This window comes from Xyrauchen texanus, chromosome 24 (assembly GCF_025860055.1).
Source record: "Xyrauchen texanus isolate HMW12.3.18 chromosome 24, RBS_HiC_50CHRs, whole genome shotgun sequence".
In the NCBI taxonomy this organism is placed as follows: Eukaryota; Metazoa; Chordata; class Actinopteri; order Cypriniformes; family Catostomidae; genus Xyrauchen; species Xyrauchen texanus.
The window spans coordinates 4,708,841-4,723,099 of NC_068299.1; the positions used below are offsets into that span (position 1 = coordinate 4,708,841).

Here is a 14,259-nt window from a genome sequence, read left to right on the forward strand (position 1 = left end):
TTATTCATTAGACACTAGTGCTTATTCATTAAATACTAGTACTTATTCATTAGATACTAGTGCTTATTCATTAGATACTAGTGCTTATTCATTAAATACTAGTACTTAATCATTAGATACTAGTGCTTATTCATTAGATACTAGTGCTTATTCATTAAATACTAGTACTTAATCATTAGATACTAGTGCTTATTCATTAGATACTGCTTATTCATTAGACACTAGTGCTTATTCATTAGATACTAGTGCTTATTCATTAAATACTAGTACTTAATCATTAGATACTAGTGCTTATTCATTAGATACTAGTGCTTATTCATTAGATACTAGTGCTTATTCATTAGATACTAGTGCTTATTCATTAGATACTAGTGCTTATTCATTAGATACTAGTGCTTATTCATTAGATACTATTGCTTATTCATTAGATACTAGTGCTTATTCATTAGATACTAGTGCTTATTCATTAGATACTAGTGCTTATTCATTAGATACTAGTACTTATTCATTAAATACTAGTACTTATTCATTAGATACTAGTGCTTATTCATTAGATACTAGTGTGTATTCATTAGATACTAGTACTTATTCATTAGATACTAGTACTTATTCATTAGATACTAGTGCTTAATCATTAGATACTAGTGCTTATTCATTAGACACTAGTGCTTATTCATTAGATACTAGTGCTTAATCATTAGATACTAGTGTGTATTCATTAGATACTACTTATTCATTAGATACTAGTACTTATTCATTAGATACTAGTGCTTATTCATTAGATACTAGTGTGTATTCATTAGATACTAGTGCTTATTCATTAGATACTAGTGCTTAATCATTAGATACTAGTGTGTATTCATTAGATACTACTTAATCATTAGATACTAGTGTGTATTCATTAGATACTAGTGCTTATTCATTAGATACTAGTGCTTATTCATTAGATACTAGTGTGTATTCATTAGATACTAGTGCTTATTCATTAGATACTAGTACTTATTCATTAGATACTAGTGCTTAATCATTAGATACTAGTGCTTATTCATTAGACACTAGTGCTTATTCATTAGATACTAGTACTTATTCATTAAATACTAGTACTTATTCATTAGATACTAGTGCTTATTCATTAGATACTAGTGTGTATTCATTAGATACTAGTACTTATTCATTAGATACTAGTACTTATTCATTAGATACTAGTGCTTAATCATTAGATACTAGTGCTTATTCATTAGACACTAGTGCTTATTCATTAGATACTAGTGCTTAATCATTAGATACTAGTGTGTATTCATTAGATACTACTTATTCATTAGATACTAGTGTGTATTCATTAGATACTAGTGCTTATTCATTAGATACTAGTGCTTATTCATTAGATACTAGTGTGTATTCATTAGATACTAGTGCTTATTCATTAGACACTAGTGCTTATTCATTAGATACTAGTGCTTAATCATTAGATACTAGTGTGTATTCATTAGATACTACTTATTCATTAGATACTAGTGTGTATTCATTAGATACTAGTGCTTATTCATTAGATACTAGTGCTTATTCATTAGATACTAGTGTGTATTCATTAGATATTAGTGCTTATTCATTAGATACTAGTGCTTATTCATTAGATACTAGTGTGTATTCATTAGATACTAGTGCTTATTCATTAGATACTAGTGCTTATTCATTAGATACTAGTGTGTATTCATTAGATACTAGTACTTATTCATTAGATACTAGTGCTTATTCATTAGATACTAGTGCTTAATCAGTAGATACTAGTGTGTATTCATTAGATACTAGTATGGCAAGCCGTTTTAACTTTTATTCATTTCCAGCATATGAATTCTTGATATCAATAATTCAGTTTTCACTAGTTAAAATGATAATTGTTGATATCAGGAATTCGATATCTACTAGTATCAATGGCAGTTTTTGATATCAGAAATTAAATTTCCACTAGTAACAATGCTAATTCTTGATATCAACAATTACATTTTTACTAGTTAAATGCTCATTCTAGATATCAAGAATTGTATTTCAACTAGTAAAAACTATAATTCTTGATATCTGTAATTGTATTTTCACTAGTGAAATGTCACCATAGGCTGCCATTCAAAATCAATTGTTGATATCAAGAATTGATTTCTTGTTGAAATTCCAATTTCACATATCAGAAATACAATTCGTACTAGTAAAAACCTTTATTTTTGATATCAAGAATTCAGTTGTCACTAGTTGAAATGTCTATTCTTGATATCAACAATTGAACTGCTACTAGTAACAATGTTCATTTTTGATCTCAATAATTCCATTTTCACTAGTGACAATGTTCATTTCTGATATCATGAATGTGATTGTTACTAGTAAGAAAGCCATTTTAGATATCTGAAATTATATTGATATCAGAAATACATTTTCAGATATCAAAAATTAAAATTTTTACTAGTAGCAATTCAATTGTTGATATCTAGAATATAAATTTTTACTAGTAACCACGTAATTCTTGATATCAAGAATTCACATTTTTACTAGTAACAATGTAATTATTGATATCAAAAATGATATAAATACAAAGCTGATATGTGTATTCGAATTATAACTAGTAAGAAATCAATTCTTGATATCAACAATTGATTTTGAATGGCAGCCTATGGTGACATTTCACTAGTGAAAATACAATTACAGATATCAAGAATTATAGTTTTTAATAGTTGAAATACAATTCTTGATATCTAGAATAAGCATTTAACTAGTAAAAATGTAATTGTTGATATCAAGAATTAGCTACTTGTGGAAATTTAATTTCTGATATCAAAAATTTCCATTGTTACTAGTAGATATCGAATTCCTGATATCAATAACTATCATTTTAACTAGTGAAAATTGAATTGTTGATATCAAGAATTCATATCCTGGAAATGAATAAAAGTTAAATCGGCTTGCCATATACTAGTGCTTATTCATTAGATACTAGTGCTTATTCATTAGATCCTAGTACTTATTCATTAGATACTAGTGCTTATTCATTAGATACTAGTGCTTATTCATTAGATACTAGTGCTTATTCATTAGATACTAGTACTTATTCAATAGATATTAGTGCTTATTCATTAGGTACTAGTGCTTATTCATTAGATACTAGTGCTTATTCATTAGATACTAGTGCTTATTCATTAGATACTAGTACTTATTCAATAGATATTAGTGCTTATTCATTAGGTACTAGTGCATATTCATTAGATACTAGTGCTTATTCATTAGATACTAGTGCTTATTCATTAGATACTAGTGTGTATTCATTAGATACTAGTGCTTAATCATTAGATACTAGTGCTTATTCATTAGATACTAGTACTTATTCATTAGATACTAGTACTTATTCATTAGATACTAGTGCTTATTCATTAGATACTAGTACTTATTCAATAGATATTAGTGCTTATTCATTAGGTACTAGTGCTTATTCATTAGATTCTAGTACTTATTCATTAGATACTAGTACTTATTCATTAGATTCTAGTACTTATTCATTAGATACTAGTGCTTATTCATTAGATACTAGTACTTATTCAATAGATATTAGTGCTTATTCATTAGGTACTAGTGCTTATTCATTAGATACTAGTACTTATTCATTGGATACTAGTACTTATTCATTAGATACTAGTGCTTATTCATTAGATACTAGTACTTATTCAATAGATATTAGTGCTTATTCATTAGATACTAGTGCTTATTCATTAGATTCTAGTACTTATTCATTAGATACTAGTGCTTATTCATTAGATACTAGTGCTTATTCATTAGATACTAGTGCTTATTCATTAGATTCTAGTACTTATTCATTAGATACTAGTGCTTATTCATTAGATACTAGTGCTTATTCATTAGATTCTAGTACTTATTCATTAGATACTAGTGCTTATTCATTAGATACTAGTGCTTATTCATTAGATACTAGTGCTTATTCATTAGATTCTAGTACTTATTCATTAGATTCTAGTACTTATTCATTAGATACTAGTGCTTATTCATTAGATACTAGTGCTTATTCATTAGATTCTAGTACTTATTCATTAGATACTAGTGCTTATTCATTAGGTACTAGTGCTTATTCATTAGATTCTAGTACTTATTCATTAGATACTAGTGTGTATTCATTAGGTACTAGTGCTTATTCATTAGATACTAGTGCTTATTCATTAGATTCTAGTACTTATTCATTAGATACTAGTGCTTATTCATTAGGTACTAGTGCTTATTCATTAGATTCTAGTACTTATTCATTAGATACTAGTGTGTATTCATTAGGTACTAGTGCTTATTCATTAGATACTAGTGCTTATTCATTAGATACTAGTGCTTATTCATTAGATTCTAGTACTTATTCATTAGATACTAGTGCTTATTCATTAGATACTAGTGCTTATTCATTAGATTCTAGTACTTATTCATTAGATACTAGTGCTTATTCATTAGATACTAGTGCTTATTCATTAGATACTAGTACTTATTCAATAGATATTAGTGCTTATTCATTAGGTACTAGTGCTTATTCATTAGATACTAGTACTTATTCATTAGATACTAGTGCTTATTCATTAGATTCTAGTACTTATTCATTAGATACTAGTGCTTATTCATTAGATACTAGTACTTATTCATTAGGTACTAGTGCTTATTCATTAGATTCTAGTACTTATTCATTAGATACTAGTGCTTATTCATTAGATACTAGTGCTTATTCATTAGATACTAGTGCTTATTCATTAGATACTAGTGCTTATTCATTAGATACTAGTACTTATTCATTAGATACTAGTGCTTATTCATTAGATACTAGTGCTTATTCATTAGATACTAGTACTTATTCAATAGATATTAGTGCTTATTCATTAGGTACTAGTGCTTATTCATTAGATACTAGTACTTATTCATTAGATACTAGTGCTTATTCATTAGATACTAGTACTTATTCAATAGATATTAGTGCTTATTCATTAGATTCTAGTACTTATTCATTAGATACTAGTACTTATTCAATAGATATTAGTGCTTATTCATTAGGTACTAGTGCTTATTCATTAGATAGTAGTGCATATTCATTAGATACTAGTGCTTATTCATTAGATACTAGTGCTTATTCATTAGATACTAGTGTGTATTCATTAGATACTAGTGCTTAATCATTAGATACTAGTACTTATTCATTAGATACTAGTGCTTATTCATTAGATACTAGTGTGTATTCATTAGATACTAGTGCTTATTCATTAGATACTAGTGCTTATTCATTAGATACTAGTGTGTATTCATTAGATACTAGTGCTTAATCATTAGATATTAGTACTTATTCATTAGATACTAGTGCTTATTCATTAGATACTAGTGTGTATTCATTAGATACTAGTGCTTATTCATTAGATACTAGTGTGTATTCATTAGATACTAGTGTGTATTCATTAGATACTAGTGCTTAATCATTAGATACTAGTACTTATTCATTAGATACTAGTGCTTATTCATTAAATACTACTTATTCATTAGATACTAGTGTGTATTCATTAGATACTAGTGCTTAATCATTAGATACTAGTGTGTATTCATTAGATACTAGTGCTTATTCATTAGATACTAGTGCTTATTCATTAAATACTACTTATTCATTAGATACTAGTGTGTATTCATTAGATACTAGTGCTTATTCATTAGATACTAGTGTGTATTCATTAGATACTAGTGCTTAATCATTAGATACTAGTGCTTATTCATTAGATACTAGTGCTTATTCAATAGATACTATTGCTTATTCATTAAATACTACTTATTCATTAGATACTAGTGTGTATTCATTAGATACTAGTGCTTAATCATTAGATACTAGTGCTTATTCATTAGATACTAGTGCTTATTCAATAGATACTAGTGCTTATTCATTAAATACTACTTATTCATTAGATACTAGTGTGTATTCATTAGATACTAGTGCTTATTCATTAGATACTAGTGCTTATTCATTAGATACTAGTGCTTATTCATTAGACACTAGTGCTTATTCATTAGATACTAGTGCTTATTCATTAGATACTAGTGTGTATTCATTAGATACTAGTGCTTATTCATTAGATACTAGTGCTTATTCATTAGATACTAGTACTTATTCATTAGATACTAGTACTTATTCATTAGATACTAGTGTGTATTCATTAGATACTAGTGCTTATTCATTAGATATTAGAACTTATTCAATAGATATTAGTACGTATTCACTAGACGCTAGTGCTTATTCATTAGATGCTAGTGCTTATTCATTAGATACTAGTGCGTATTCAATAGATATTAGTATCAGTGCCATTTTGTGGTCCGTTCTGCATAACGCGGTGGCTCATTTTAGCTGATCGCGACCCATTTGCGGCCAAATCCACCGGCCCGCTCGGTTCTCCCGATGGCCAGTCCGCCCCAGATCGGCCCCAAAGTGCGTCGACCCACCGGGAAAATGCCCGGTATGCCAGATTACAAGTCCAGCCCTGCTGGTATCTAATGAATAAGTACTAGTACTTGTTGAACAAGTACGAATAACTAATGAATAAGTAATAGTATCAAATGGAATAGTTACTAGTCATTAAAAATAAGTACTAGTAATATAAAAATAGATACTAGCAAGTTTTAAGGAATAAATGTCAAAATGGCTTGCCATACCTGTTCCGCTGGTTGTCCTTTTGTTGTGGCATGACTTGACATACCTCACAGCCAGGTTTGAGCTTGCTGGGGTTTCTCCAAGTAGGTATGAAAGTTTGTCCTTGTTATGTATCCAATTTATGCATACCTAGGGCATGTTGTTAAAAAGTGCTCTTTTTTTGGTAACCAGATCTGTCTGTGTCTGCCCATCTGTATGGTGAGATTATGTTCACTGAGTCTGTATATTGTCAGGACTTTAGGGTTTAGGGTCGGTGACTGTTCTCAGGTATTCTGCCAGTTTATATTCTCTGTTTAGAGACAGATAGCATTCCAATTTACTTTGCTGAGCTGTTGCTTCTGTCCGATGTTTCAATCATTTGATATGGTCTAGCTGGGGTTTCTTTCTGGGGTTTGCTGGACATGTTTTAGATTGTAAATTCAGCTCTTAAGACCAACTGGCTAATGGGGTTTCTCTCTGAGGTCAGCGCTTTGTATCTTAGGACTTTGTGGTGAAGGGTTTGTGTATCACTATTTTTTAGTTGGGAATGGAATTTAATGGCTCTTTTTTAATTTGAATTATTAGTGGGTACAGTCCTAAGTCTGCTCTGCATGCATTATTAGGTGTTTCAGTATATTTTTGCAGAATTCTGTCTGCAGGGTCTCTATTGGGTGTTTGTTATTTGGTGAAGTCTCAGTTTGTTAGTGGGCCCCAGACTTCACATCCATAGAGTACGATGGGTTCTATAACCAGTTGAATCATTTTTTTAGCCAGATTCTGATTGGGATGTCAATTTTGGTATTTTTCTTAATAGCATATTAAGGTCTTCGTGCCTTGTCTCTCAGGTCGTTCACAGCCTTGTTGAAGTTTCCTGTGTTGCTGATGTGTATTCCAAGGTATGTGATGTTCTGAGTGTGTTCTAAGGCCATGTTGTCTAATTTGAATTTAGGTGTTGCTCTTAGCGTCTGGGTCTTTTTCTGAATATCATTATTTTGACTATTTGGGGTTAACTGACAGGGCCCATGTTTGGCAGAAATTGTGCAGTAGGTCTAGATGCTGCTGTAGACCCTCTTTTGTGGGTGTCAGCAGCAATAGATCATCAGCAAACAGGAGGCATTAGACTTCAGTGTCTCTTGAAAGCCTGTTTATCTAACAGTCCAAGCACTCAAAATGTTTATATAAACATTGGTGACTAAAGGAACAGTTATAAATGTGGGTTTTATAAAGTAGACAGTACACCCCCTCCCCCCCCCCCCAAAGTAACATCGAACATAATAAAATAAAAAGACAGACAATGTAAACACTTAACAAAGAAAGTGAGGAAAACCAAGGAGGGTGTTTGAGAAAAGGGGCAGGGTCTGGTAGTCGGCGAGGAGGCCTCAGGTCAAAGGCAGGGTCTGGCAGCCTGGGAGGAGGTGATATGACTGGGCAATGGCCGCTGGGCAGGTGGGAGAGAACAGGGCAGCAATTGCTGGACAGGGTTCAGGGGAGTGGCTCAGGGGACATAGCTGTGAACAACTCAGATGTGGACACTGATAGCCACAGTGGAACAGCCTCTGTGGTCATGAGCACTGGCAGCTGCAACAGGGGAATGGCTTCCGTGGCTGTGAAAACTGGCAGTGACAGGAGAACAGCCTTTGTGGCTGTGAGCACAGATAGTGACTGGTGAACAGCTTCCGAGGTTGTGCGAACAGGCAGTGACAGGGGAACAGCCTACGTGGCTGAGAGCATAGGCAGTGACATGGGAACATTCTCCATGGCTGAGAGCATGAGCTGGGATGGGGGAACGATACCCATTTTCATGGGAAGTGGCAGGGGAGCAGCCTTCGTGGCTGTGAACACAGGCAGGGATAGGGGAATGACCTCCATGGTTGTGGGATCTGTCTCTTGGACGGATGAGGCTTCAGGCACCAACTCTGGGACGGACAAGGCTTCAGGAACAGGCTCATTGACCGTGGCAGGTGTGGGCTCGTTTGAAGTGGAAGGCATCAGCGTGGGCTCGTTGGCCATGGCGGGCATAGGCGTAAGCTCGTGGGCGTGGCGGGCATGGGCGCAAGCTCATTGGCCGTGGAAGGTGTGGGTGCAGACAGCAGCAGAGGAACTCCCCTTGTGGCCTTGGACATAGGCAGTGGTAGGGAAATGACCCTCGTGGCCGTGGACATTGGCAGTGGCAGAGAAACGGCCTCAGTGATTGTGGGCGCTGACAGCAGCAGGGAAACGGCCTCCATGGCTGTGGAAGCTTGCAGTGGCAGAGGAGCAGGCGTCTGGCTCCTCCTCCTCCTCCTCCCCTGGGCTGCGATCGGTTCTCCACACTGCAGCGTTACTGGGTTGAACACTTGACAGAGCTCGACACTGAAATCCAGGAACGAGGCACATCATGGGCATGTATTGCCCACATGGCGATTCCCCAATCAGCAGCCTTTCCGGTGAGGTGCAAGATGGTGTAAGCCACCATCATACTCTCCATTGGGAAAGCAGAGGGCAGCGAAGTGAAGCGAGGGCAGCGAAGCGAAGTAACAGCACACATCGGGACAAAAAGGCGCTACAGGATCCTTTACCTGAGAATGGAGCTATAGGGAGGATGCACATTTCTGGGCGCCAGCCGCACCTGAAACACATAAGGGCAAAATGTAAACACGCTTTGACAAAAAATAGACAGGGGATGATGATGTCGTGGTCCTTGTCAGACAAAACCCAACCTGACGGGTTGACAGGACCATGACATCACTGGAGAGCGTGCGGCAGTAAAATGCACACAGTGGTCCCAAACAACCGGACCTGTGCGCTCAAACAAAGGGAGTAAACAAAACACTGAGGCAGGCCGATACTGACAATTATATGTGTTACTTCATGGATTGTGACATTCAGGTCCGTATATAATATTATTGAAATTATATCAGTTGGTTGTAATGTTCTAGAGCCCAGTCGGTTGTGTAATTTGATTGACAGGAGGGGGCGGAGTCTCAGTTACACAACAGTATTTGACCTACTTTCAGTTCCAGAACATTCTCCCTTAGCCACTCATTACTGCCCTCTTTCTATTGTCGATGTTAATGAGCATTATTTGGTTCATTTGCATTACGGTAATGAGAATTGAGTTAAATGTGTGCAATTGTCATGCAAATGTCACAATGTAAAAAATAGCCTTAAAAATGGACTTGATTTTATTTATGCCAAATATAATTTCTTACTTGTTTCATTTTAATTTTGGAGTGAAATAAGACCAGGACATTTTCTTGACCGTTTATGGGAGAATCACCAATTTGAGGCCTTTTTTGGAGCTGGATAACCGTGAACTGCCATTATGTAAGTGAAAAAAAAATTCTCCTTTTGTGTCTATAGGAAAAATAACAGCTCAAAGGTTTGGAATGGTGTGGTGGTGAGTAAATAATTACATAATTTTCAATTTTAACAATTCATTCTTTAACCAGCATCTTGAAATCTTCTACTGAGCATCGGCAAAGCGAATGCCACCAAGATTCTGGGAGTCCAGAACTAAGAGCTGCCGGCTAGCTTAAAGGAGCTGGAGGAGGAAGAGAAGAGGAGATCTTCGTCAGTTAAAGAAGAAAGGGTGAGGACTGACCAGGTACTACAGAAGACACCAGCACAGGTGAGTCTCGCACAAAACACACGACTAAAGATTTACATTTACATTTATACCACCAAATGTACATTTATGCATTTGGCAGACGCTTTTATCCAAAGCGACTTACAGTGCACTTATTACAGGGACAATCCCCCCGGAGCAACCTGGATTAAGTGCCTTACTCGAGGACACAATGGTGGTGGCTGTGGGGATCGAACCAGCAACCTTCTGATTAACAGTTATGTGCTTTAGTCCACTATGCCACCACCTCTCCATAAAGATGTGCTACGAACACACACTGACTGACCAATGTTATGCAGAACTTAAGCCAAATGTTTAGCATATTTGTATTGATTTTTAACATTGCATGAGTGGAGTAATACTCCAGTTAATTTAGTAAAATTCTCATTTATCCTTTTGGATTTATCTTTGATTTTGGGACATTTACTTTTCAAAATGTAATTGCGCGATGTACTTCCCTAACCTGGGTCACCATGTAATCTGTCTCCTCAGATATTAATGATTTTGCCTGATGGATTTAATGGATTGATGATCAGCTCATGTGCGGATTAGGTAACAGTACACACTAAAGAGTATGTACAATACTTGAGTGTATGATAGAGAGTGTGTGTGCGTTTGTAAATGAGTGAGCAAACGAGTAAGTGCACATGGCTATTAATCCTCTCACTGTGTGTAGGAGCAACGTTTAGCTTTTTTTTAGACATTTGTTTTGTATTTTTTTGTATTGCTTCTGTTCCTGTAGAGTTAAACTCCTGCACCCTTTGGACAAAGAGGGAGAGAGGGATGGGCCACCTGACATGAATGACACCAACTTTAAGTATTCAATGCACAGCCTTGTGTCAAAAAAATAGAGCACACGCACCAACTTCATTAAAGGGCAATTCTTCAATTTAGGGCAGTGGTTCGCAACCAGGGGACTTCAGCAAACTTCCAAGGGGGCCTCAAGACGTCTTACAATTATTTAAAAAGTTAAATTTACAGTATATTAAAATAATCTTAACATAGCATAAAAAACTAAACAAACAAAAAAACTTATTTTAATTCAATAACTCCATTCAATGACTGTTTTTGTTGAAGATCAGTTCTTAAAAATTCTGGAATCACAAAAGTAATTATGAATAATTAATTGTATCTATTGACATTCCACATTTATATTAATTCAACTTTGTCATCATTACAGCTGAAATACCAGAGGAAATACTGTATTGTTGAGAATCATTGATTTAGGGCACATTTCTGTTCCCTTGGGTGACTTGAAAGAAAAAAGCGTTAAAGAATCAATTGGGAAAATATGTGGGTAGATTTTAATCTTTAAGCTTTTTTTTCATTGTCACTTTAATCACTTTCTCCTAATTGTGGAAGTTAAATTAAAAAATATCTATACTTTGACTTGTAACTTCCAGATAAAAATATATAATGAATTTACTATAGAGTAAATGTATGTCAATTTAAGTGTTAAAATCAGAAATTTTACTTTGCACGAATAAATCCAGGAGAAATGTTTTCACGGAGATGAAACTTCTAAAATTGGTTGAAATTTTCAGGATTTCAAGTAGACAAAAATGCATCTAATTGAAGAATCACCCACAAACATATTTCACCTTACATATATCTGGCCTTCTTGGACTCTACTAGGACATACTGTACAACTTTTCATTGACCAGAATCCCGTGTGTCCAGTGAAGACCAGAGAAATCTCACTACTCGTGACGGATGGGGGTTTGGACAAACATACTGTATATTTTCTCAATAGTCTCTTTAAGGTAAAATGTGATACCAATGATAATGAGGCTGAAACCTCTCAGACGTCACCACAGAGGAAGCCAATTGCCTTCAGCATCAACGTAACTTCAAACCTACATTTAAATAGTACAAATGTCTATTCCAATACACTGTTTACAATTGACACGAGCATTCGGTGTGTTTGTGCTTAAGTATATTTGACCTTTTTGCATTCACAGAATGCTGTTGCCAAACCTTCAAACAGCCCAACGCTCAATGAGAGTAAGGTCACTTCAAGAGCCGACAGCGTGGCGGACAGAAAACCATATGGACTGTGGGTCCCCATCAGCAAATCGTCTCCTAAAAATAAGACAGACTGACTCACTCACTCACTTTTACATTTATGCATTTGGCAGACGCTTTTATCCAAAGCGACTTACAGTGCAATTATTACAGGGACAATCCCCGGAGCAACCTGGAGTTAAGGGCCTTGCTCAAGGGCCCAACAGTGGCATCTTGGTGGTGCTGGGGCTTGAACCCCAAACCTTCTGGTCAGTAAACCTGAGCCTCAACCACTGAGCCACCACTGCCCCATATTATGTACATTTAGTTGTTCTTGTGCTGTATGGTGAGATATTTCTAAATACAGAGCACTGAAAACATTCCTGGTGTGCACACTTGAGTGCTTGTCCTCAAGAAATTGTGATTCTAAGAGTACAAAATGTTTTTTTTGCAATTGTTTTAATGAAGTTGAAATGCTTACATTTCTAGAATATCTCATTAGCCTTTACCATTGCCTTAAAGATGTTAAAAATTCACAATCTATTGTATTTGTGCCTATCATTAATTATAAAATTACATTCTTCAGAGGTCCTATTTCACCCCTAAATTAAAAGATATTATATTTTGACTAAAAGAACATAAAGCCCAAATTCTCATGACTGTAAATGGACTTAAATATAAATTATTTAATGAGAATGCAAAAAATGCAACATTAACGCCAAGAAGTTAGAAAGCAGATGACCGTAAATCACTAAGGATTATTTTAATGGCTTTGCAATGTCATGCATCATTAAGTTTGTAAAGACACAAATAAATAAATTGATAAATTGTCACACATTATACATACATTTCTGCATATATACAGTGAAATTATTTATTTGTCACATATCCCAGCTAAGCTGGGGTCAGAGGGCAGGGTCAGCCATGATACGGTGCCTCTGGAGCAGATGGGGTCAAGGGCCTTGCTCAAGGGCCCAACAGGGGTGTTTTAGCGCTTGAACCCCTGACCTTCTGGTCAGTAAACCAGAGCCTTAACCACTGAGCCACCACTGCCACCTGGTGGTACTGTAGGCATTTATTGACCAGGCCAGTGTGACAATTAAAATGCAATGGTTTTATACCATTCACTCAGGTACAAATAAATGCTGGTATTTTCAAGAATAGGCCAATTAAGTCTTATTTTTCCTGTCTCGTCTACACTGTGAAGAATGAAATCTGATTTAGAGCCAGTGGGGAAAAAAACCCTGTTCTTCAGTAGTCTGAACTCTGGGTGGCGCTGTTGCACTGTGTATATTTGTTGAAGATGATGAGGCAGGCATACATAAAAACATCACAAACTTTTGTTCCGAGGAGTATGTTGTACAGTGGTTGTTAAAAACCCCATTAACATTCCATAATTGCTTAAAATGAAGAAAAGGTAGAAAACTAATTCCATAGAAAATGATCAGCAGATGATGTTGCATATCTGTAAGGCTTGTGCTACTAAGCCATATCAAGAAATGTGCTCATTGACAGATACAAATTTACATTTACATTTACGCATTTGGCAGACGCTTTTATCCAAAGTGACTTACAGTGCACTTATTACAGGGACAATCCCCCCGGAGCAACCTGGCGTTAAGTGCCTTGCTCAAGGACACAATGGTGGTGACCGTGGGGATCAAACCAGCGACCTTCTGATTAATAGTTATGTGCTTTAGCCCACTACGCCACCACCACTCCATCTGATAGCAAATTGATAGCAAAGTTTGCCATTCAAATTCACCTAAAACTGAAAATTCTGACATCATTTACTCACCTTCACATTGTTCCAAACCTGTACAAATATCTTTGTTCTGCTGAACACAAAGGAAGATATTTTGAAGAATGTTTGTAACCAAACAGTTGTGGGGCACCATTGGCTTCCATAGAATTTTTCCCACAACTGTTTGGTTACAAACATTCTTCAAAATATCTTCCTTTG

The 14,259-nt window shown here is 35.3% G+C and overlaps 1 long non-coding RNA gene across 2 annotated transcripts; it reads left to right on the forward strand.

The window, feature by feature from the left end:
• The first annotated feature begins 7,667 nt into the window (after positions 1-7,667).
• LOC127617656 (uncharacterized) lies at positions 7,668-13,963 on the forward strand. 2 transcript variants are annotated; one of them, XR_007967371.1, is made up of 4 exons: positions 7,668-9,991; positions 10,117-10,295; positions 10,415-12,136; positions 12,254-13,963. It is a non-coding gene; the product is annotated as an uncharacterized LOC127617656 (long non-coding RNA). The 2 variants fall into 2 exon arrangements; XR_007967370.1 differs by having other exon boundaries at positions 10,415-13,963.
• Positions 13,964-14,259: the final 296 nt, after the last annotated feature.